We start from the raw sequence: 23,254 nt of genomic DNA on the forward strand, positions 1-23,254 counted from the left end.
CACGGTTGGTGGGGACGAGGATGGTAGGGAGATTTTGTCTTACAACGTGTGTAAGTTGATTTTCCAGGTACTTCTGATTTTTAAAAATTTTTGTTTTATAGCCTAGATAAGGGTGTCCCAAACGAGTCTTGTTATGTCGATCATTGACTATCTTCTCTGTACTTTGGGGGTTTTAACACACGCCCCCACGCGTTGGACCACTAAAAAGGAGGAACACATTTTTGTTTGTTGTTGCCTCTCGTCCTTGTTTCTTATGCTTTCTCCAAGTGGCGTCATTGCATATCTAGCGCTGCAGGCTTTCTCAAGCCGCAGGGTACTGTACCCTGCGCTTTGCCTGGGGGACCGGTTTTGGGTTTTGGTTGTTTTTTTTTTTTTTTTAAACAGGGCCTCTGGCGGGTTGCAGTTATATTCTAAGGCCCAGGAAGAGAATTTGGAGATGGGACCTGCATATTTTCGGAAGCCTAACATACAGCTACTTTTTGCTAATTGGTTCTTTTCTCCTCTTTATTGTGCTTCAAAGAAGTTAGACTAAAATGCTTTTTTATTTGGTATAGTTTTTTTTTTTTTAATTGTAGTTTTAGAGAGATGGACACATGTAGGTTTCCAGCCACCCAGTGGGCAGGTGTATTATGCTTTGCTGTAGTGAATGATGATTAATAAGTAATATACGAACCCTGAGTTTGTGAGGTGACTGGGGAGTGCGAAGATCAATGCAACGACTGTTTTGCATGCTTTGGAGTGATTAAGAAATGCAAAATTAAAAACTAAAGCATGCCTCTTTCATGCCTGTGACTTGTCAAGGAACAAAAGGACAGCAAATAATTTTGATGTTTCTTGGACTTGGACGAGTTTTGTGTTTTTTTTTTTTGTTTGTTTGTTTGTTTGTTTTTAACGATTATAACACCAGTCTGTGATTCCTTCAAAAATGTGGATAGAACTTTTAGAACGGAAATTCTGCTATGTGCAAGATTCCACTGAAAGTTGAATAAACTCCACATATGTGGCCACATAAAGGAATTACACACCCATAGTCTCAGAGCTCTTAGAGTGTGTGGAGGGGGGGCTACCAAGAGGCCTTGTAGCATTCTATGCAGTGCCTCCTGATGTTCTCCACCAACATCATTTATTTGTATGATGCATATACATTATCATAATGTATGTAGATTCTCTATCATAGCTCAATCAGAAAGGAAATCCATATTATGGAATATTTATTCTCGCAATACATATTGTCTTTTTTTTTGTGTGTGTGGTTTTGATAGAGAGGTTGAGGGTGGACTTGAATTCTATACCAAAGAAAAATGTTATATGGAATGACCTGCTTTAAATATATATAAAATATGTTGTTGATGGACCTGTATTTCTTTCATTCATTCATTCATTCATTCATTTGTTTATATGTAGTGCTGAGGATCACTGAGCTACAACCCCAGCCCAGACCTGCATTTTAATACTAAACATACGTACCATAAGAAAGAATAAGAATATATCTATTATTGCAGAAACTAAAAGTAAAATGATGTTTGCAGCATCTTCTGGTTATGTAAAACAGTTTATGATAACTACATCTAGAATTATCCTTTGGTCTCCACTTTTGTAGATTGCAAATCTAAAGCATTATTCACTTACATTCATTGAGCACCTAGTATGTGCTTATAATATTTCAGCACATGTTATGTCTGAAGGAAGAATGAGAAGCTTAAACATGGCAAGTCATTTCTTTTGCCCAAGATCACATAGGCTGTAAATGGCAGAGCTGAAGTTCAAGTCCACACCCACCTGGCCCTTATCCATCCACTGTCTGCTTCCTCTAGTTGGGTTTACACAATTAAATTTGCCCAGGATTCCTAGAAACTTAGAAATAAGTTCTAGTTTTTCAGATTCTCAGCCTAGGTCTAAATTTAATCTTGTCATATTTTGAACTTTGAAGACTCAACAGATGTAGGACAATCAGAAAGAAGGCTCCTAAGAACAGAAAATTATAACCAAGAAGTTCATTATTCAAATAATTAAATCAAACCATACCTTATTTTAATAAGGTTGTCATAGCCCTTGGTCAAGGGGAAAAAAATGAACAAGTGATAGATAACCTCAAGATAAAATTGTTTGAAGTTGATATTTTTCATTAGATCGATACAGTTTGTTAAGGAAAGAGGAAGGATTTTAAACTAAGCATATTTTAAATATTTTAAACTATGCATTTCTTTTTAAAGACCCACAAAGTCTGTTTGATTTCACAATGTTAAAAGGAGTATTGTTTGTTTAAAATTAAACTTTAAACAAAATCCTTGATTTCCTTTAATGCCAAGACCACCAGATTATGTAGAATAAATTAGAACTTTTTTGAAAGGTACTTAATAGCACTTAAAATGTTAAGGACTCCTTTGCTGTGAAGACTTTGAAAAAGAAAAGAAAGTTGCAATTGCTCTCAATTAAGGGGAAAAGTACCCTTCAGAGTGTGGCGTAATCCACTCTCCAGCCTCGCTTGGTAACATCAGGTATTCAGATGACTCCTAATGAGTCACAGAATTTGATAGGGTCCAATATAATCCTTCTGAGACCCAGGGTGTTTGTGAATGAAGAGTTTTTCATATGGATTGTTACAGTTACTGGAGATGCATAACAAGAGTGTTAAAGTGGTTCCTCAGCCCACCATTTTTAAATTTAGGAAATCTAGTGTTAGTCTTCCAAGTGTAAGAGGGTCTCAAATTATGAATGTCATAATAAATGGGAAAGAGAGAAAGAAGGAGGAGGGGGGAGGGAGAAGAAAGAGGGGGAGGTAGGTAGAGACGTCCAAGAAAAAGAGATTAAAGCACGTTCTTAATATCTACTGAGTAGAGAAACCACACACACACCCAGAAACAAACAACCCACCAGAAACAAATGAAAGTTTCCCCTTAGACCAGGAAGTATGGGAATTAAGAGGGTGAGTGTGGTATGCAGCTCCAGCCCTTACTGGGAAGGGGCTCTTCATCCAGGGTCACCGAGCCATGGAAGGGACCCTGCCAGGCCGAACTTGTCTTCAGTAATTAATAGTAATCAAAGCATCCTTTTTTGGCCCACTTTCCAAGGTGCTTAAAAACAGAAATGTAAATCTCAAGCTCTTTTTCAATAACCTTGGGGAGACCTCTTCCTTCTGTTTTCTTCTTCCACCCAGCCCACTCTATAATAATGAAGTAAATTTCAAAATAATTGTTTTGTTTTTCTCATTATAAAAAGAATATATGCCTGTTGTTTAATGTTGGTAAATACTAAAAAGGGGTGGGGGAATACCTCTAATTACTCTCTGAAGAAAAAACTCCTTTAACAATTTGGGTCTCTTCCGCCCATCTGTTTTTTTAAAACAAAATTGAGGAAGCATGTGTGTTTGTATGTGGTATCAAAAAACAAGCAGTTTTCCTTAAGTCATTTGAAAATATTTAAGTATGATTTTAAGAGGCAGCAGAATCTTTGACTACCTGAGCATGCTGCAGTCCCTCTTGCTGGGTGTTGCCCTATTGTTTCTTGTTTGGTCTTTGGTAACATCAAGTTTCAGGGGACATCCAAGTGACTAGCGGGTGTTGGGCTTTCTGTGCCTGCCTTGGACTTTTTTGCCTGGGGTGCTTTGGTCCCAATTTCATCTTCTTATTCATACATAGAAAATGAGATCACACCTTCCTATTTAATCAAGGACACTGTGACCTCCTCAGTGCATTTGACCTTCACTACCCACCCACCCCGCCCTGTGTTTCCCTAATCTCTTTGGATGTTCATCTCCTTTTAAAAGTGCTTTTTAGATGACTTTGGTAAGTAGGTTGTTTCCAGAGACACAAAGGTATAATCCTGTGGTTAGTAGGTTTACTCATTGTTGATCAGTTGAGGTGGTTTGATGACTAGCCTAAATACTGCTTTGTCAGAATGCTTCTTTCCAGGAGTGTCCATCACACCTGCAGACAAGGTCTATCTGTCTTTCTAACAACAGGTCAAATTCTTAAAAGGCAGGTTTTGAAGCGTGTGGTACAATGTTGTTCCCGTGCTGCGGCACTTGTTAGATGTGACAAGCCTAGCTTTACATTAGTGGTCACTCATTTGGTTTCCATTTCTTTTTGCTTTCTTGGTGTGCATGACCCCCCCCCCCCCCCATACACACACTCCCCTTCCCCCATGCCAGGGGTTGGTCCCAGGGCCTCAGGCCCGCTAGGTAAGCACTCTACCACTAGCTGCATCCCCAACCCAGCTGTTTTGGGTTTGAAATGGGTACCAAGGTTGGCCTCAAACTCCTTTTACTTTTGAGACAGTTTTGCTCAGGTGCATGGGGCCTTGCTAAATTGCTGAAGTGCTGGGCCTCCTGGGGAGTGGGGACTACAGGCATGTGCCACTGCACCCCACTTTCCTTGTTTGATTTGGAATGATAAGCCAGGTCATGTTGGAGTGGGAGGAAGGGAGACCCTGGAGTGTCCTGTGTGAGTTGGGATAAATAAAAATCACTAAAACTCCTGGCATAACATACTAGAGTAACTTGGGTTGGATTTTTTTTTTTTAAAAAAAAGACAAATCAGGTATTTTTGAGCACCTGTGACTCTATAGTTGCTGTGGAGAAAACCTATTTTCTGCAGCCTTATCTGGATATGAGCTAGCCACATGAGTGAATTTTCTTGATAACTGAAGTTGACCCTTTTTAGTGCAAACCATTGACTTTTCTTCTTCTTTTTAAATATGAGAACTAGTGATGTTGAGCATCTAACCTATATTGCATATTTCTCTAACTTAGTAAATTAGTGTAAAACAATGTAATGTTTTTGGAGGCCTGTGAATGCCCGTCTTGTGCTGGGCGGTCAGGGATATCCCCTGACATTTGACATGCAAAATAGCACAGAGTTTGACACCAGCTTGTGGGAATTGACTTTGGTCAGTCTTGAGCCCTGTGTGGCCATTACTTCGGTGGGCATTGTGAGACCACTGAGTTTGTGGTGGGGATTTTTTAAAGAATATTTTGAGGTCCTATATCTGCTTCTATCATTTTTCTACTAACCAGTTGCTGACTATCAGTTTTCTCTTCTTGCTGCATGTTGTGCCCACCTAACCATTTCAATAACAACAACAAAAGTAGAACAAAAATAGCCTTCTGCATTAAGTTCTTGCTTTTAAATTTTCTGCTTCAGATGCAGAAGAGGCTCTAGGCCAGAAAACTAAAATTCTCTTAGATTCCAGGAAAAATTAAGAATAAAGAACTTTGGAGACCTCCTTTGGGAAAATCCTGTACTACTTTGTGACACTTGTTTTCCTTCACTATTTTTGAGGGGGGGCGGGTACCAGAGATTGAACCCAGGGTTGCTGTACCACTGAGCCACATCCCCCAGTCCTTTTACTTTTCAGACAGGGTTTTGCTCAGTTGCATAGGGCCTATGCTAAGTTGCTGAAACTGGCCTTGAACGAGATCCTCCTGCCCCAGCCTCCCAAGTTGGTGGGTTTAAAAGGATTACACGTGTGTGTGCAGCCACTCCCAGGACTTCCTTCTCTAATTTTACTTCTGTTCATGAAAATTTCTGAAGTTAATGTCATTGAATGATCCTTTGAACAAGAGAAGGGAGCATTGCCGTATTTGACAGCCCCTACCCTCAAATTGCTTAGATCCAGATTAAAAAAAACCAACCAAACAAAAACCACACTTATGAAACCTTTGCTTTGCAGTCAGAGAGCCAGAGCAAGGGGGGGGGGGAAATGTTTCAAAGCCACAAGGGATATAGCCAAAGCATCAAGTGAACCCTTGTTACACACTGTCCAGTTAGACATCTTGCTTTGGCTCTCTGGCTATCCCTTGTGGCTTTGAAACATGTTTTTTTTTTTTTTTTTTTTCTATTTTCCCCAACCTTCTTCTCCCTGACCTTTTTCTCCTTGATCTTTTCCCTAACCTTCTCCTCCTTGATCTTTTCCTGATCTTCTCCTGACCTCTCCTCCCTAATTTCATTTTCTCTGAATCACCTCTTTAAAAAAAAAAAAAAACCCTGTTCTTGCGGATGGGCAGAATCACGGCCATTGGGACAGGAGTTCCCAGTGTTTCTCCGTAGCTAGCAAAGCAATAAACCATCTTTTTCCTTTTTCTCAAAACCATGTCCCCATTATTAGATTGGCATCGTGGACAAGGACAAGGTTTTGGCAACAAGAGCAGCACATGCGGGGGGCGGGGGGGGGGGGCTGAGCCCCTGCAGCTGAGCAGAGTGTGGGCTGGTGTCCAGGCTGCAGCCCGCCTCTTCCCTCTGCTCATCAAAATGGTACCACTGATCTGCTGAGATAAAGACAGTGACAAGACAGGTCCACCAGCAGCTTCCTATGAAGCCATACAAACACAGGCTCTGTTTTTGTTTGCTTGCTTTTCCTATTTCCATGGCTTTGGACTCATTCAGGTTCCAGGCCAACAAGCAAATACCACTTCTGACACTATGAGAACAGATGAGCTTAAAGTGACCAAGACAGCATCGGAGGAGACTTTTATCTCAGGCCACTGGAAGGCGTCTGCACCACAACTTTATATGATTGCTTCTTTATGCCCAACAAGTTTCTAAGCCCATCCTGAGAAGGCAGACGACTTGGTTCTTTGTTTTTGAGCAAACGAGGGTATTTTTTCCCGTAGATAAAGTCTTACCTGAAAACAGCTTATACATCTGGTTCAGGAAATGTCCTGGGGTCCTTAGAGACAAAGAACCAGCTCTTGGGGAGTACCTTTGGCTTTAAGTTAGCTTGCAGGTTCTCAATCTTATTATTTATTTATTTATTTGCAGTGCTGGGGATCGAGCCTAGGAACACTCAACCACTGAGCTTCATTCTCAGCCCTTTTAATTTTTTGAGACAGGGTCCTGCTAAATTGCCCAGGCTGGCCTTGAACTTTCAACCCTCCTACCTTGGCCTCCAGAGTAACTGAGATAACAGGTGTGCACCACCCCACCCAAGCCTATTTTTAGATTTTTAAGGGTGTTTTACTGGGACTAGTCTGGCGGGGCTTCTGGTGATTATGACATCCTTGGCACTGTGAGAAGACTGCTTTTCTGCACAGAGGTCACTTTTTTTGTAAGAATCTGCAGTCTTTGGGGCTGGGGTTGTAGCTCAGTGGTAAGAACACTTGCCTAGCATGTGTGAGGCACTGGGTTCAATTCTCAGCACCACATATAAATAAATAAAATAAAGGTTCATCAATAACTTTAAAAGAATCTGCAATCTTCTTCCCAACTTGGATGACATCTGTCCCCAGCCTCAGGGCAAGGTGGTGTGGAGCTCCTTATCCTGCAGCACTGGAGGCTGGGCAGTGCCTGAGTACCTCCTCGCCCAGCCCTTTGTCACCTCCTGGCCCCCTGGCCCCTCCCACCTGCACAGAGACAAGCAACAGTGAGGACCTTTGGCTGAGGCTGGGGGTGGGGGGAGTTAAGGAGTGGAATGCTAGACAGGAAGTGGCAGGTGACTGGAAAAAATGAGGCCAAGACACCTCAAGACATCTAACTGGAATTAAATGACTGGAAAACAGAAGCTGTTGCTAGGTTAATGAGACTTTTTCAAGGGAGCAAGATGAGGCTAGAAGGAGGAGGGCAGAAGTGAGCTTTGTGGTTACAGTTTCCGAGAATGTTTCCTAAGGTCGCGTATTTTGTGAGTGACCCAAAGAAGAGTACTTTTGTCTGGAAGCTCGGTGCTGTAGTTCTGTGTGGGCATTTATGCTGAGGGTTGGTCACTCCAGTTTGTTTTCTTCAACTAAAATGGTAGTGAATCCACGTCGGCAAGCTTCTCAAAGTCCCTGCTCTGTTTTATAATATATAACATTAAGTCAAGGGAAGTATTTGAGTCCCTGTCATGTTCTAATTTGCCACTTGGCCTAGGTGTGGCTGTTTTGTTTCTAAGACTGTGTTTAAGATGATAAGGAGTTTGTGCTCTTTAATAAACAACCCAGCAAGCTGTTGGCCACTGGGTCATGCATTTTAATTTGGAGAATCTGAAATAGCAGATCACAAACACATACACACACACACACACACACACCAATAATAGCAACAACAAAACTCTAGATCTCTTAATTTGGCAGAAAATTCACCATAGCTAGGAGGTGAGGCCTCCCACAATGTGTGGCCTAAAATTGACATTTTGTAAAGACAAACTGTGCAAAGGAGAGTAACAAATAACGATGCTTAATAGGAAAGAGGTACATTCACCTCTTCATGGTTCTAGCCAAGTCCAGTACCACGGTAACCCAGAAGATAGCTGGCCAACCTGACAAGGGAGCCTGGGTATTGCCCTCTTCAACTTCATACCACACATTCAGATGCCACAGGCTCCCTCATGCCATCCAGAGACCTTGTCGTTTCTTTGGGGTGGGGCAGTTTGGGATGCAACATTGCATCACCTGGGAAGACACCTGTCCTGGAGCCGGACCTGCAACAGGGCGCACCTCATTTCTACTCCCACACAGAGGCATTCGCCACCCAGGGCTCACACCTATGGGAGTGTTTGCCCAGGGTGGGCAGGTGCCCCGGCAGTGTGGGTAGTTAGCCCAGTACATGTTTACCAGACCTTCCCAGGAAACCGGAGCTTCAGTGGTGAATGGAAGGGGGCCTGGGCCTACTTCCAGGGCCACTAGAGAACCTACCACGGGCCGAACACCACTGGTGGCAGTGAGCATCGGTAGCTGGATTGCAGGATCCTTTGTTTTCCTGAAATTCTTATTTACTCTGATATGAGGGGTTGGGAGGGGCACTGTTTTTCTCTCTTTTTTAAAACAAGTAGTGAAGTATAAATTACATACAGTGATATGTGTAGCTCTTAAGTGTATAAGTCCGTGAGTTTTGACAAATGGCACATGCACATCCATGCACAGCCACACCCCATTAGGACATAGAACATTTCCATTAGCCTAGAAGAGTTTCTGGTTTCCCATTACTGTTTTTTTTTTTTTTTTCTTTTGCAGTACCGGGGATTGAACCCATGGGTACTTTACCACCAAGATATATGCACAGCCCTTTTTATTTTTTATTTTGAGACAGGGTCTTATTAAGTTGCCCAGGCTGGCCTCAAGCTTGCCAGCCTCCTGCATCAGCCTCCTAAGTGGCTTGAATCACAGGCACTTGCCACCTCACCCCACCCCTTTAAGGTCTTTTTGACCATCTCCCTTCTATTCCAATTTCTGTGTCAGCCTTTGTCATTGCTTGTACAAAATGGCACGTAGACATTAAATCCTTGGATACCTGAGGTCGGGGCCGCTCCTTGTTATTATAGTGAGTAGCAGTTTTTCCTCCCTATTCCAAAATATAGCTTTTAGTATATATTTATATAGTGAATATAGCATTTAGGCAGAGAGTTTGTCTTTCCTGTGTGAAATAACTTTTTCTCTTAATTTGCACCATTTGACATTTTTAAATTCTCCTGGTGATAAACCTCTTCAATTTTATGAACTACTGGCCATTTTGATGTTCAGACATGGTTAAAAATTAATTTTTTTTTTTAAAAAAAAGCTAGCCTAAAACAAATCATGGCATATTCATAAAATGGACTATTTATTATTCAGGCTTAAAAAGGAATGAAATTGTGATGTGTTACAACATTGGAGAACCTTGAAGACATATGCTAAGTGAACTAAGCCAGATGCAATATACAACTGTGTATGATTCTCCTTGTGTGAGATATCTAGAATGATTATATTCAGAGAGGTGGATGACAGAATAGCTCACAGAGGCTAGCGAAAGGGGAATAGGGAATTGTTTTAATTTGAGATGATAAAAGTTCTAGAGATGGGATGGTGGTGATTGTTGTACAAAAGTGTGAATGTATTCAACGCTACTGACCTATACACTTAACAATTATTAAAATGATAAAATTTTATGTGTATTTTTTCAAAAATAGAAAAAAAAATCTTAAAGTAACAACCATAAGCTACTGAGATAACCTGCAATGTTTCCCTTTATCTTCCTTTTGAAGAGGATGTCCACTTTAAAAAAAAACTATATTTATTAATTTTATTCTAGTTAATGAATAATTAGAATATTTTTATTACAGGAAGAAGGAAAATATAGGTTATCAAGAAGAAAATAAGAATCTTGGGCAAGTCCACTGCCTGGAGACCTGTATTTGGTGCATAGTTTTCTCATCTCTTTTCTTTGTATATAGATAATTAGAGCAGAATTGTCACCTTTTTCTACTTTATATCATAGGCAATTTCCCTTGATTGAAATATTCATTTGAAATGTGACGGTGGGGGGGTGGCATTCTATCACCTGGCATCCCATCATTCATTTAACCAGCCCTCTGGGGTTAGGTGTTCAGGTGGTTTCTGTTTTCTTCCTTTTGTACATGGTGTTAAGAGACTTCTTTGCACATGTCTGTTTCTTTGGATTAATACCCAGAAGTTCTGGTCACATACGTGTACCTTTTCAAGACAGGCTGAGCGACACTGCCTGTTGCTCTGGTATCCCTTGGAGACACTGAAGTTGGATGTGTCCCTGTCCCTGGCACACAGTGAATGTTCCCTCCCTGGATCTATTTGATGGCACATGACTTCTACATGGAGAATCTGCATTTTAGTGCCCAAGCCATATCAGGTTGAACTCCTTCATATAAATCCTTTTATTAAAAGCATTTTTAAATGCTGATCAATTGGTTATTTCATACCATAATACCTTAGAACTCTTCCTGCACATTCCTTCTTTTCAGTAGGCATGTTTGGTAATGAACATGTACTGCTTGACCGGGGCACAAATGCAGGATGGCAGGGATTGTGTTAGTTTTACTTGCCTGTACCTGGGAAGACGTCAGATCTGCAGGTTTCAAGGCAGAGAAGCGGGCCTTCTTCCCATGAGTTCCTGGTTGCTTCCTTGTGAACATACAGGTGGGAAACAAAGCAAAATGTACAACGCTTCAATGAGCCAGGCCCTGCCCTGAGTATGGGGCATCCTCTGTGGACAGTCACCTTCCCTTCCTTAGAGAGGAATGGATAGATAGCTGTGGCATGTGGAGCCAGCCTGGCCTGATAGACGGCTTTCACTCAGCATCTCCCAGGAGAATGTTTGGTGTTAGCAGTTTTCTAGAGAAATGGAGTTAGTGGTATTTAGAGGAAATGGAAGAAGATAGGTTTCTTTCTCTCTTTTCTTTCATGCTGACCCTGGCTTCCATTTTCTCTGATCTTGCCCCTTAAAGTCCACCTTGGAAGAAAGGGCAATGAGAAGAGGGAGAGGGGAAAGTGTTCCTGCTAAGGAAGTGACCTGTGTCCTGTGACTTTTTCTCTGCTCCCAGTAGCAGTGGGCAAGCCGATCAGAGCACAGGGTATAGAAAGAACCCAGATTCCTGGATGCCACCGACTCTGTGACCTTGAGCAAAGAACCTGACCTCTGTGGGCTTCTCCTTTGCCAGCTGTCAAATAGTGGGGATGAAAGGTCGAACCACTTTTTAGAGTGTAGACCAAATGGATGCAGAAGTGCTTTGCGAAGTATAAAGTGCTGTGCGAATGAAGGCAGTGTTGCTAAGCCGCTAAGCATGGCCTGCTGCTGTCACACCTGTTTACCTGGTTATTTTTACACACTCTGCACTAGCCCATTTTTTTTTTTTTTAATTCATTCAGGGATTCACATTAAGGGGATTTGTTAACCTAGAGCCAGCCGGGTTAGGGACAGGCAGAACCATGCAAATGATAGATGCTTAGAACACTTGAATTTTGTAGCCTATATGTCAGTCTGTCACTCCCCGCCCCCCCCCCCAACTTTGGGGAAAAGACACTTAAGGCTAGATTTTTTCAAAAGAGTTCTTCCTTAATTGAGTTACTAGGATTTAAGTAGCTTGCTTTCTGAAATGTTAACTTTTCTTTTTATTATAGTCTGCTTGTGATACAAAAATGGCAGTGGGGTTGCTCACATATTCCATGGACGACCCCCCCCTCTCTTCGAGATGCACAAATAAGACCAAACCTTTCTCAATTTTATCAACAATTAGAACAGTAACACACCAAGGTGTTTTGAAACAACATATGATGCCTGCTTAGTGAACTGAAAGTTGGAACTCAGTCTCCCAGGCACTTGATGCACATTTTGGGGTTTTTCTACTGTTAAAGACTGGGAAATGTGGAGCACAGAAGGCAAGAGTGCATTCAAGAACTCATTCATTCAACAGAAGTTTCTTAGACAACTATACAATGTCCCAGGCACAGTACTAATCACTACAGATAGTTTGGGAGCTGGATGTGGAGGTGCATGTCTGTAGTCCGGCTGCTTATGATAAGGCTGATCACTGGAGGCCAGGAATCTGAGGCCAGTTTGGACAACACTATCTCAAAAATTTAAAAAAAATAAAAATTTGGGAGAAGGTTAGGAGCAGCCATTGCCATCAATCAAGTCTATCTTGTAGGGCATATAAGCAGCAAAACGATAGGGGCCAAGAGGGACAGGACAGCGGGTTGCTCTGGAATTCTGTTGGAGGCATCCTTACCTGTCCTAAGGGTTAGGGACATGTTGTGTTCAAGCTGAGGCCTGAAGGGAATAGTGTGTCCCTGTTCTGGAAAGCAGAAGCGTCCCAGCTGAGGAATGAATGATGCTTTGTGTGCTTGGAGCAGGACCAGGAGGAGGAGAGGCACAGGAAGTGAGGAGGGCTGGGGAAGAGGACACTGCATGGGGCAGGGCCAGTCAGGGCAGAGTGAGGACTGGATCCTGAGCCCTGTGGAATGCTAAAGTGTTCTCAGTGGGGTGCGGTGCCTCAGCTTTGCATGTCGCAGGTAACTTTGGTTTCAGTGTGGTTAATAAGTTAGAAGGAGGTGAGACTCGGGCAAGGAGACCAATTAGGAGGTATGTGGTAACCACCAGGGAAATGACAGTGAACTGGAAAGCCAATCTGGAATCCCATGGATCCGTGGGAGAGGAAGGGGTACATGATGGCAAAACCAAATGTTTTAGATGCTGGATGAGAGTGAAGAGTCCTATTTCAGCCATTGTTAACTTGTTAATAGGTTTAGTGAAATGTTTTAAACCGCTTGCAAATTAGGAGAAGTGATTAATGGCAATTACAATAAATACTTAGTATCTGGATTTCTCTTTCTCCCTGCAACAACTTCAGTACATTTCATGTAAATGCAAGCTTTTCTAGATCTTCTTTTTACTTTAATGCAAATGCTGTGAATATTCATTCATTCCTTTAAGACATAAGAATACCTTATTATAGTACTGTCAGTTCGCAAACAATGCCTTAATGAAATAATGATACAAAAAATTCAAAACTCTGTGAATATTTGGCTTTGGGGTACACCAGGACACTGGAGAAAACAAATTTATCTGCATCGTCATCATCATCATCATGCTCTGCTAAGGATAATATTACAGTTGGACCAGGTTCCTGGTGACAGCAGAGAGACACCATTTGGAATTAAATTTACAATCTCCTTGGTTTGCTTGGTCTTTCTGTATATTAAATGTTTGCTGTGTAAACAGTAGGGAATGGACTCACCTTAGAGTTTTGTTTTAGGGTTTTGTTGTTGTTTTTAGTATTATCTACAGTTTAATATTAGTGACATAAAATTCATTTGGAATACATTTTCCTATTAAAATGTTATACATTGTGATTAGGTTTCCAAAGTACTCTGCTATAGTTGTATAATCCCTAATATTATTAAAATACATTACACTGAGTAGTGGTAGAAAACACACTGCTAGAATAGTTGTAATTGGGAAAACAGTATTACTGATAAATATATATTTTTGTCTTTAAGAACAGTTGCTCTAATTAACATGTAAGGTGCTGATATAGTTTGTGGGAGGTGGTTTGGTGTCAAGGGCCTTAGAAATTGGATTACTTTAAAATCAAGCTGGACTCAGGGGTGCACACCTGTAATCCTAGCTCCTCAGGAGGCTGAAGCAGGAGGCTCCAAGGCCAGCCTGGATAATTTAGCGAGACCCTGTCTCAAAAAAAAAAAAAAAAAAAAAAAAAGGCCTGGGGATGTAATGCAGTAGTAGAGCACCCCCGGGGGTCAGTGTCCAGTACCAATAAATAAATACACAGATAAATAAAATCCAGAGATCTTCTAGATGAACGTGACTCTTAGCTGTGGTTGCAACCATTTGAAAGCTTAGAACTAAGAGAAGAATGGGAGGCAACTCCCAGAGGGAAACCTAGGCAAGACTTGGAAGCGATGAGAATGGAAATGAAACAGATCTGTAGTAGAATTCATACGCGGGACTGAGAAAGTTCTCCTGGGGAGGTGGAGTGCCCCCGTAGGATACGCTGGGACTTCTGCTTTCCTGCTAATCTTGCACCCAGGACAGCTTGGGTCTTCTGGATGGGAAGTGGGAAAAGAAAGAGGATGTGCTTCCTGCCATTTGCATGGAAGAATGTTCTTTTTGAGGGGTCACCAGACATTGCCTGTAACATGCTGCAGTCTAAAGCATTGGAGCAGTGAGTCTTCTGCTGCTAGAGCCATATGAGAGGCAGCTGAAGATATCTTAGTATTGGGAATAACTCGCATTTCTTAGAGAAGTGCTTGCTCTGATTTTCACTATCAGTTGCTACTTGGACTTTAAAATTCATGTTCCTGCCCTGTAATTCATTGTGGCCTAATTGCATCGTATGTGCCTGGCAAATCTCCAAGACTTTACAAACAGTTCCATATTGTGTTTAATTTTCCTTAGTCACCCCTTTAGTGGCATTTCAGTTCTGTATGTGTTCTTGCTGTGCTTTCTACTGAGAATAAAATTTAAAACACCTACCTGTCTCCATCAGTTTAGGCTTACCTATTATCTCTGTTCAATGAGATATAGATAAATATACAGGTAGATAGATATCTGTGTGTGTGCGTGTGTGTGTGCGTGTGTGCGTGTGTGCGTGTGTGTTTCAAAATAGGGCAAAGAAACATTTCATGTGAGAGAACCAAAATATACTAGGAAATTCAGTATTTAAATGGGAATTTAGTAAGTGAAAACTTCTTTTATAATTGGACCATATCCATTTTATAAAAGAAATATCTAGTTATATATATTATGCCCAGACTTTTTTTTTCTTTTTGAGAATCAATCATATCATCTCCAATATAAGACAAATGATTTTGAACTGAGGGTGTGGAAAACCATTACTTAACCCATTCTTTTATCTTTTTTTTTTAATCTTTTAATTTTATTTCTTATTTCAGGTTGCCACAAAATGAGCATTATCCTACTTGCCTGGTACATACTGCACATTTGTAGAGCACTTCACAGTTTGTGGAGTATATTCTCATTAAATGTAATAGTTATTTCACAATCTAATGGCCTGCCCAGAAAGAGAGCAAGCTGTCCCCAGAGGATGTCTATAGAGGGTATGTCTGCAAAGTCCACTGGCCTCGGACCACCTTCATTTCCCTCCTTCAAGATGAGGACCTTCTCCCTTCCGCTCTGCATGGTGCTGCTTTCTTTTGGGGGGGTGGGTGAGGAAGTGGGCTCCCAGGGATTGAACTCAGGAGCACTCAACCACTGAGCCACATCCCCAGCCCTATTTTGAATTTTATTTAGAGACAGAGCCTCACTGAGTTGTTTAGTGCCTTGCTGTTCGTTGCTGAGGCTGGCTTTGAACTTGCGATCCTCCTGCCTCAGCCTCCCTAGCTGCTGGGATTACAGGCATGTGCCATTGCACCCAGCTGCGTGGTGCTTCTTAACAGAGCTCCTCTCTGAGCATTGTGGAGGGGTCTGGAATCCAGTCTTGGTGTTCTAGAGACCTGACAAGGAGAGCAGAGAGCTGCTGATAGCCTGCAGTCAGGCTCACAGCCCACAGCCAGCCTCTCTTTCTGTGGGTGCTGGTCTCCTGAGCCTCCTCTCCCTCTGCTTTGGTCACTGCACAGCCTCGGCAGGATTCAGCATCGCCTGTGGGGTCAGCCCTGGCTCTCCTGGGGTCTGTCCTCATATACGTCGCTGTCTGCTTGAGCATTCCGCACACAGAGCTGTGTCTTGCCTGTCCTGCCCCCTGCCCTCCCCTAAACAAACATGAGCACAATTCCTTTCCCTTTTCTGAGTAGAGTTTTCTGAAAATCGAATCCCCAGGTGAGTAATAAACCTGATGTGAGCTCTCTGGGGCTTTGATTTCCTGCCTTCTGGCAGACGTGGCAGTTTCCCTGCTTTTCAGCACCTCTTCATAAATCAGGTGTTTGGAAGATTTTCTCCCTCCCAAGCCCTCACTGGTTTCTGACGAGTTCCCCCCTCCCCGCACCGTGGCCACTGTGTTGAATCCCTTCCTCGACCCAGCAGCCGGCTCCAGAGGAGGCAGTGATCGCATTTATTCCGTGCCACCCTTCAGGGAAGGACCATGGTACCCACATCTTACACGGGATGTGACAGCTCTGTCCCCATCTTCCCATGAGCCCAAGGACAGAGCTGCCGGGGGACCCCACCTACCCTCCTGTTCCTGCTCCCTCTGCAGTAGGACTCGGCGCGCGGTGGGGACGTCAGAAGGGCTGAGTGAATAAAGGCCTGAGTGAATCATTGCCTGAAAAACGAGGCATCGAGTGTGATTTTGCCACGGCTCCTGCAGAGGTCCCTGGCTTCTGTCTAAATGGAGGGACGGCACCCTGGGTTTATTAGATGCTTTCCTCGCTGCACACCTTGGCACACACGTAGCACAGGGTGTGTGGCCAGGAAGCTGACGGCACCTTACTGTGCAAGTTGGGTATCTCCTTCCCACCCAGCCAGCAAGGAGCGCCCCTCAGTGTGAATCTGCAACCAGATGGGGAGTTGATGGTGGCTGGACTTGGTATGCACATTTGCCAGCTGGTCCTGATGTAGGTGCCAATGAGACCAGCCCCTGCGAAAAACAGTTATTCTTGTGTTTGGTGAGAAATAGAATTCTTTTTTCTGCCTTTCTTTTTTCCCCCCTTTTTACTGTAGTAGAAAGGCCTCACACATTCTAGGTAAGCTCTATGCTAATCCCAGACCTTTTAAAATTAGTTGCTGAGTCTGGCCTCAAACTTATGATCCTCCTGCCTCAGCCTCCTGAGTCACTGGGATCATGGGTATGCACCACCATGCCTGGCTGAGAAGTTGTTTTCTGGTGAAAAGAAACATGGTTTTTATGTGATTTGGTTTTACCTGAAAGAATAAAGTCAGAGGGATTTGAGGCTTATGGAAGGGCTCCTTGTTCAGGAGAAGGTCTTAGCCCCGGGGGTCTATCATGGGGAGGGGAGAGTATAAAGGAGACAGGGATACAGAGAAGGCTCAGGACCACCCAGCCCTTGAGGCCACAAGGAAAACCAGCTTCTCCTGAGCATGCACATCCAGGTGACTATGAGACCAGGATCTTCCTGGGTGGCAATCTTATTTGACTGACAGGTAGCAATCTCTATGGGGGGGGGGGGCAGAGGGATTGTCCTGTGCCACTGTGGTTCCATAGACTGAATAGACCAGATGTGAGGAGCAATCAGAAGAGTTGTTACCATGTCACCGCTGTCTCCCGGTAAGGAGCATTCTGTGCTGCACTTTGTACTTGAAGTCATCAGGATGGCTGTGGCCAAACCAAGAAGCTTTCAGTGTGCCATTATCCGTCATAGCAATGGGACCTGGACATAGAATAACACTGAGGACACAGTGATCTGATATCCAGCAAATAAATACTTCTTACAGAGCCCCCCGCCCACCATCTAACGCGTAGCTGAGTAACCTGTGGTAGTTTCTATGCAGGCAAGGCAGACAGCCCTGGTTTTGGACTACCTGTGCATAGTTCCCATTGCACAGGGAAAAGCCCTCTAGTGAAGGGATTCCGACTCTGTTGCCTCACTTACGGTTCCACAAAGGGAAAGAGGATGCTCAGAAACGGAACCAGAACACTTTCCCTCCCCCAAGCCCAGATGGCAAGATGAAAGAAAGCTTATCTGGGACTTACCTGTGGACAAGTCTGGCAAAGAAGAAAGCTGATCCGAGAGCCAATCCCTTAGGGCCTGGGTAGAGGTGCAAGCCCAGAGGGAAAAGGGCAGAAATCAGCATGGTGTGTTTTTACAACATAGCACTGTTTTATAAACCAAAACCCCGCCCCTCCCCCCAACCCAGAGCAGTAATACCTACTTGTTTGGGATTATTTTTAAAACCAATGTTTCCTTTCTAAAGTTATTAAATCATTGGTTACATAACCTTGGCAACATTTTGATGGTTTTCTGTTGTTTGAGGTTTCCCTGAGCATGGTATAAAATACTTACAGACTGTTTGAAATAATCCAGATTATTTTAAAAATGGGATAAAGTTCAGGTTTTTTCTTTTTTTAATGCAAAAATAAGACTTTAGGAAACAGCATGGATTTGTTTTCTAAAAGCAGCAGTGGGGCTTCGGAAATAAAGCTCCCCTAAGATTGGAGGACAGGCAGCCTCTTAGGGACTCCAGATTCCACACTTTAGAATTAGTAGACATCATTGTGACTTCCTCAAAATGCAGAAATTACATTTATCCATGTGCTTTTTTTTTTTTTTTTTCCCAGGGCTGGACAGCAACTAAGCATGAAAGCATTTTTATTCCTTCATCTCCATTTAGAGGGCTTGGGGGATTTGTTTGTTGGTTGGACTTTGTCTATTTGAGGGTTGGTAGGGGGTGGGATGAAGGGGTGAATAAAGAGGAATAAATATATTTAGTTATCTTTCAACAGATCACGAAAAATATAACTTACCTCTCCCTCATGATAAGCTGTTTTCTTCCTGATAATTATTAGTGCTTAATACAGAAGGGTACACTAGTGACAAAGTTTTTCAACTTCATTGAAAATAAGTCTTAAAAATAAAATTGAAATACCGATTGAATTTTCTGTTGTTGTTCTCGTAGTGTCCTAATGTAATGAGCAGTGGTTCTTTGAAAGTTTGTGGTTCTCCTACACTGAGCAGGATAAAGTTTCTTTATTGTCAGGGAGACTGGGTACAGATCTCTAGGTACAGAATAAATTGACTCTTGCTCTGCCAATCCTCAGTAGCAGATTGTCATTCAGCTGAGGTGGCCCCTAGTAGCGGTTATGATCCAAAGGACTATTGAAACCCAGGCCCAGCCCTGCCAGAGCTGTTCCCTGATGCACCCTCCTTGATTGCAGCCCCTGGTCACCTAGCAACCCTGTGATCTTGCCCTTGTCCTGCTGCAGCCTGCGGGTCCCAAAGGACCACAGGGTCTTCTGCAGTCAGGCATCGCAGAACCCTTCAGCTCCGAGGCAAAGGAGACTTCTTCAAAACCAATAACAGCCCCTTTTTTTCCTTAGTGACCTCTATGTTTTTTATACTGGCCACTTCATCATTCATTTCAAGGTGTCTACTTTGTCCCCAATTTGGTTGAAAATAAGATAGTGCACCTTGTTCTTCTGTCAACAACTCTGTGTTGACAGAGGTTTCTCAGCTCCCTTCCTCAACCCGATGCTTGTGACGAGGTGCCCTGCACCTTACAAGGCAACCTGTAGACTGTCGTTTGAAAATCACAAGCTTGAATGTTAATCTTAGCAGGACTTATCACTGTGTGTCAGATGTGCATACTTTCTCAGAAGTTACTTGTGTTGGATGATATAAAAGTGATCTCTGGTCAGGACAGCTCAGGAGACAATCAGTTGCTCACCTGAGCCTTGCGATCTGTTCTTGAGTCCCCACCATTCCACTGCCCACATGGGAAACAGTTCAAAGACAAATCCTTTACAAAAAACCAAGTGACTCAACATCTCATAAAGTCGGTTCTTCAATAAATCTTGTAGTCCATGTCTTGTCATAGTCCAAACTCAACTAGCTGTTAGACTGAATGCCTGTAAACGCCATCATTAACTTTGCTCTGTGCAAGAGGAGTGTCCAGACATTGTCTGCTGCAGGGAAAACTCAAGGAGACTTATGGAAATGCTGCCTTGAAAAATACCTGACTAGTAGAAATAGTTTTCTTAGACACTAGTTGACAGTCTTTAAACTTTAAAAATCATAACCACTTCCTAGCATCAAAATAGGAGGTTTACCAGAAGTTCAGAGTTAGTGAAAAGCCTAGACAGGGGTTTTCTGTGGCCATGTTGGCAGAACTGGTTTAGAAATGTATCACCTTTGACTCTAGCTAGTCATCTTGCACCCGTGGTCATTGGCCAGTATCCTGCGTCATTAAAGGTTCTCATGTACCTGAGAGCCAGTGTGGGGAGAATCAAATGAGGCTCTGCCTGCCTGGCTCCCTCAGCAGGTTGGAAACCAAAAGAAACACCAGCTCTGTGCTGCTCCTCCCAGGACTGGACCCAGAGTGACTTCTTTTCCAGTCCTCATGGAGGGTGCTCAGAAGATCCTGCAAGCTTATGGGACCACTTGGAGAGGGCAAGAGGCACTAAAATCTTACAAGGAGCTCCCACAACAGCTCTTCCTGCACCAACACAACTAAACACACACAGATCTTTTTGTTTAATTTACTTTCTGCTATCTTCTCTTGTCTTTTTTTTTAAAATGAAGCTAGATAGGTTTAAAAAACAAACAAACAAAACAGATTTTCTTCTGCCAATAGTGACACCTCTACACTGTGGTTTCAGGCAGGCAGAGGATAGAGGGAAGAAAGACAGCTCTGGGCTCATTTGTTCATCCAGACTCGACTCTTTGCACATTTACTAATTAAGTAGATAAGACAATACTCATTTTTGTTCTTTCCAAAAGTAAAATTGAGGGGCAGGGGTCCTATTGGAAAGCATACTCCTATCAACACCATTAATCTGGATGTTAAATGGTTGGTGTCTTATTAAGAAAAGTTGTCTTTGAAAGTTCAGATGTAGAGAAAGGGCTTTCTTTTCTTTTTTTTTTTCCTTGCACGCTTAAGTAAGCAGGAATAGAGTTGCAGGAAGAAACTGATAATATGATAGGTTGGTAGAAATTTCTTCCCCTCCCCAAAGAAACATTTTTAAGTAGAAAATTGATACCAACTCTGTGGTTCCAATCTTTCCTGAAAGACTCCCAGAAACTTAGAGTTCTCTGGAGGCCAAGGCAAAAAAAGATTGTTACGTACATATAAAAGTGGGGGAACATGAAAGGCAGAAAAAAAACCAACTCAGACTCAAAATGAATATGAAAAATCTGTAAGGTCTGAGCACAGTGCCAACCAACCTCCTGAATCTGCACCTGCTTTTGTGCCACTGTGAAGTAGGTTAGAAATGGTGGAAGAGGCTTGTCTTTAAGCAGTACCTACATCTAGCTTCCATGGGCAATTGGAAAGAGAGAGAATACATGGCTACCTTTGATTCCTGCTGTTTCTCTAGATCTCTGAATTGTAGCTAAGATGCCCTAATGAAATCTACGCAGCCACAGTGAAGGCTTAGCAGAGTAAGGGCAAGGAGAGTACTAGAAGACTGCAATTTAGGTAAAAATACCAGTAAATGTCCTAATGTCTTTATGAGAAAGAATGGAAGTTTGACTGCTTCTTTTGAAACTGGTATCCAGGACATTTGGCCAAAGCTCTGAAATGCTGTTGTTTCTGTAGAAACCCCTCAGGTCAACAGTAAGTTCAGAGAAACGTAAGAAGTGGAGCAAAATTGTGCCTTTTGAAAACAAACAAGCTATTTGCTCAGAGAGAGTATGGACTATCAGAGAGGTACACCAGATAAGGGTTGCCTATTGGGACATTTTAAAAAGTAGGCTTTAGGTTGCATCTGATTTCCTGGAAGCTGTGGCCCGAGGCAGAGTGTGACAGATCTCTGCCATCCAGCTGACAAAGTGATTCTGATCCAAAGTCCATCTACTCGTCTGCTCTACCGTGATGCTGTCGTAATGTGGTATCTGGTACAGAAAGATCACATTTGGGCATCTAAAACAGCTCCTTGCTCACGGTCACTTCCCTGTGTGAAGGGTGCTGTGGCAGCTCTGCCGCTGGAGTCGGAACCTCGTTATTGTCCTCATGTTCTTATCCACTTATCCTTACTGATGTTCTTATCCACTTTTTCGTGGTGATGGTTCATCTCCTCTCTCACCCAGAGAATAAGCCGAGAGCCAGAGCACGTGGAGGAAGTCAGGGGAGGGCTGTCAGAACAAGAAAAGGGGAGAGAGCCCACCTTGATCTTGAGTTTCCTCCGATTCCCTGCTCAGGGTTAGTATTGGTCTTGCTCCAGCTTCATCTTTTCTGTGACACTCAGATGCGCACCTTTGTTTTCTCCTCTTTGGCTGATCCCTGATGGTAGTTTGGGAAGGGGGCTCATTGTTGGGGTCTGGTCCTTTAGGTAAAACAAGAACCCCAGTCGAACAGACTTCTTAGGGAACTGAGCGGCCCAGGAGGGCCGGGTTGCACACGACTAAAACACTCAGGGGTCACTCCAGGGGGACCAGGCTAACTGGGCTGTGTGAAATAACCACCCAAGAGACAGAAATACCTTTTTCTTTGGGGGTGCTATGATGGCTCCTCTGATCTTAAGGGTCCGCAGAAAGAGAGAGAGAGCACGTGCTGACCCCTTTTATTGAGGAGAAGCCATTCAAATGAGGCAAGGGGTCAAGTTTCAGGGGGCTGAGTCTAGCTTCATGATGTGCACTGTCAGCAGGTTGACTGACATCTGGGTAGGCCACACCCAAGGACACAGTAAGAGAAGGGGACACGCAAAAGGCACTTCCATGGAACATTCTATCCTAAACAGGGCAAGGGGTAATATGACAAAGGAACCGGTGAGCGTAGCTCCACCCATGGGGATGTGGGAAGGCACGCCCAGGCACAAAGACACAGTCACTTGCGCCCTAAAAATTGAGGCTACCGTCTGGGGTTACCTAGGCAACCAGATCACAGAGTGACCGAGGATGCCACACCAATTAGAAGGGGAGACAGATGCAGTCTGTGCTAGTGGGCCTCCCACATAGGAGATCTTCTGCTGCTGAGCTGTAGGTAGTTAACACACTTGGGAGGCAGTGTCTGTGGACCTCAGTCACTGCCCGGCATCTGGCCACAACTCAACTCACAGGCCCCTTACCTTGAAGCTCTCAGAGCAGGCTTTGTGGCCCTTCAGCACAGCCAAGGAGGGAACAGAGCCTGCCGATGCAGAGCTGGTTGGGTGGACAGGTTTCCTATCTAGGAATCTTCACGTGTACTACTTGTAATGTTCAGAACATTCTGCTCTGGCTTGTACCAAGAAGAGAAAGGGTGGATAGTCACCATTCATGTGTGACTGGATGCTTCTGCCAGGCTCACAAGCACTGAGTGAACAGAAGGGACTTCCACGTTGTCCTTCAGACTTGGGCAGAAGACTTCCCACTCCTGCCCCTGCAGCGTGGCCCATTTCAAGTCCAGCCTAAGAAACTTAGCTGAGTTTTTTCTCAGGTTGCTGTGAACTGAAGCCTTTCACACTCTGTAAGTCTGGACCGTCCATTTCTTTT

At 43.3% G+C, this 23,254-nt stretch overlaps 1 protein-coding gene across 1 annotated transcript in view; it reads left to right on the forward strand.

The window, feature by feature from the left end:
• The window catches only part of Ankh (ANKH inorganic pyrophosphate transport regulator), a 135,069-nt gene that overhangs the window by 888 nt on the left and 110,927 nt on the right, over window positions 1-23,254 (forward strand). The window lies entirely within an intron of this gene.

The sequence above is a fragment of the Marmota monax genome, unplaced genomic scaffold, assembly GCF_021218885.2.
Source record: "Marmota monax isolate L192 unplaced genomic scaffold, Marmota_monax_Labrador192_F-V1.1 WCK01_AAM20220418_F8-fsc00120, whole genome shotgun sequence".
Classification (NCBI taxonomy): Eukaryota; Metazoa; Chordata; class Mammalia; order Rodentia; family Sciuridae; genus Marmota; species Marmota monax.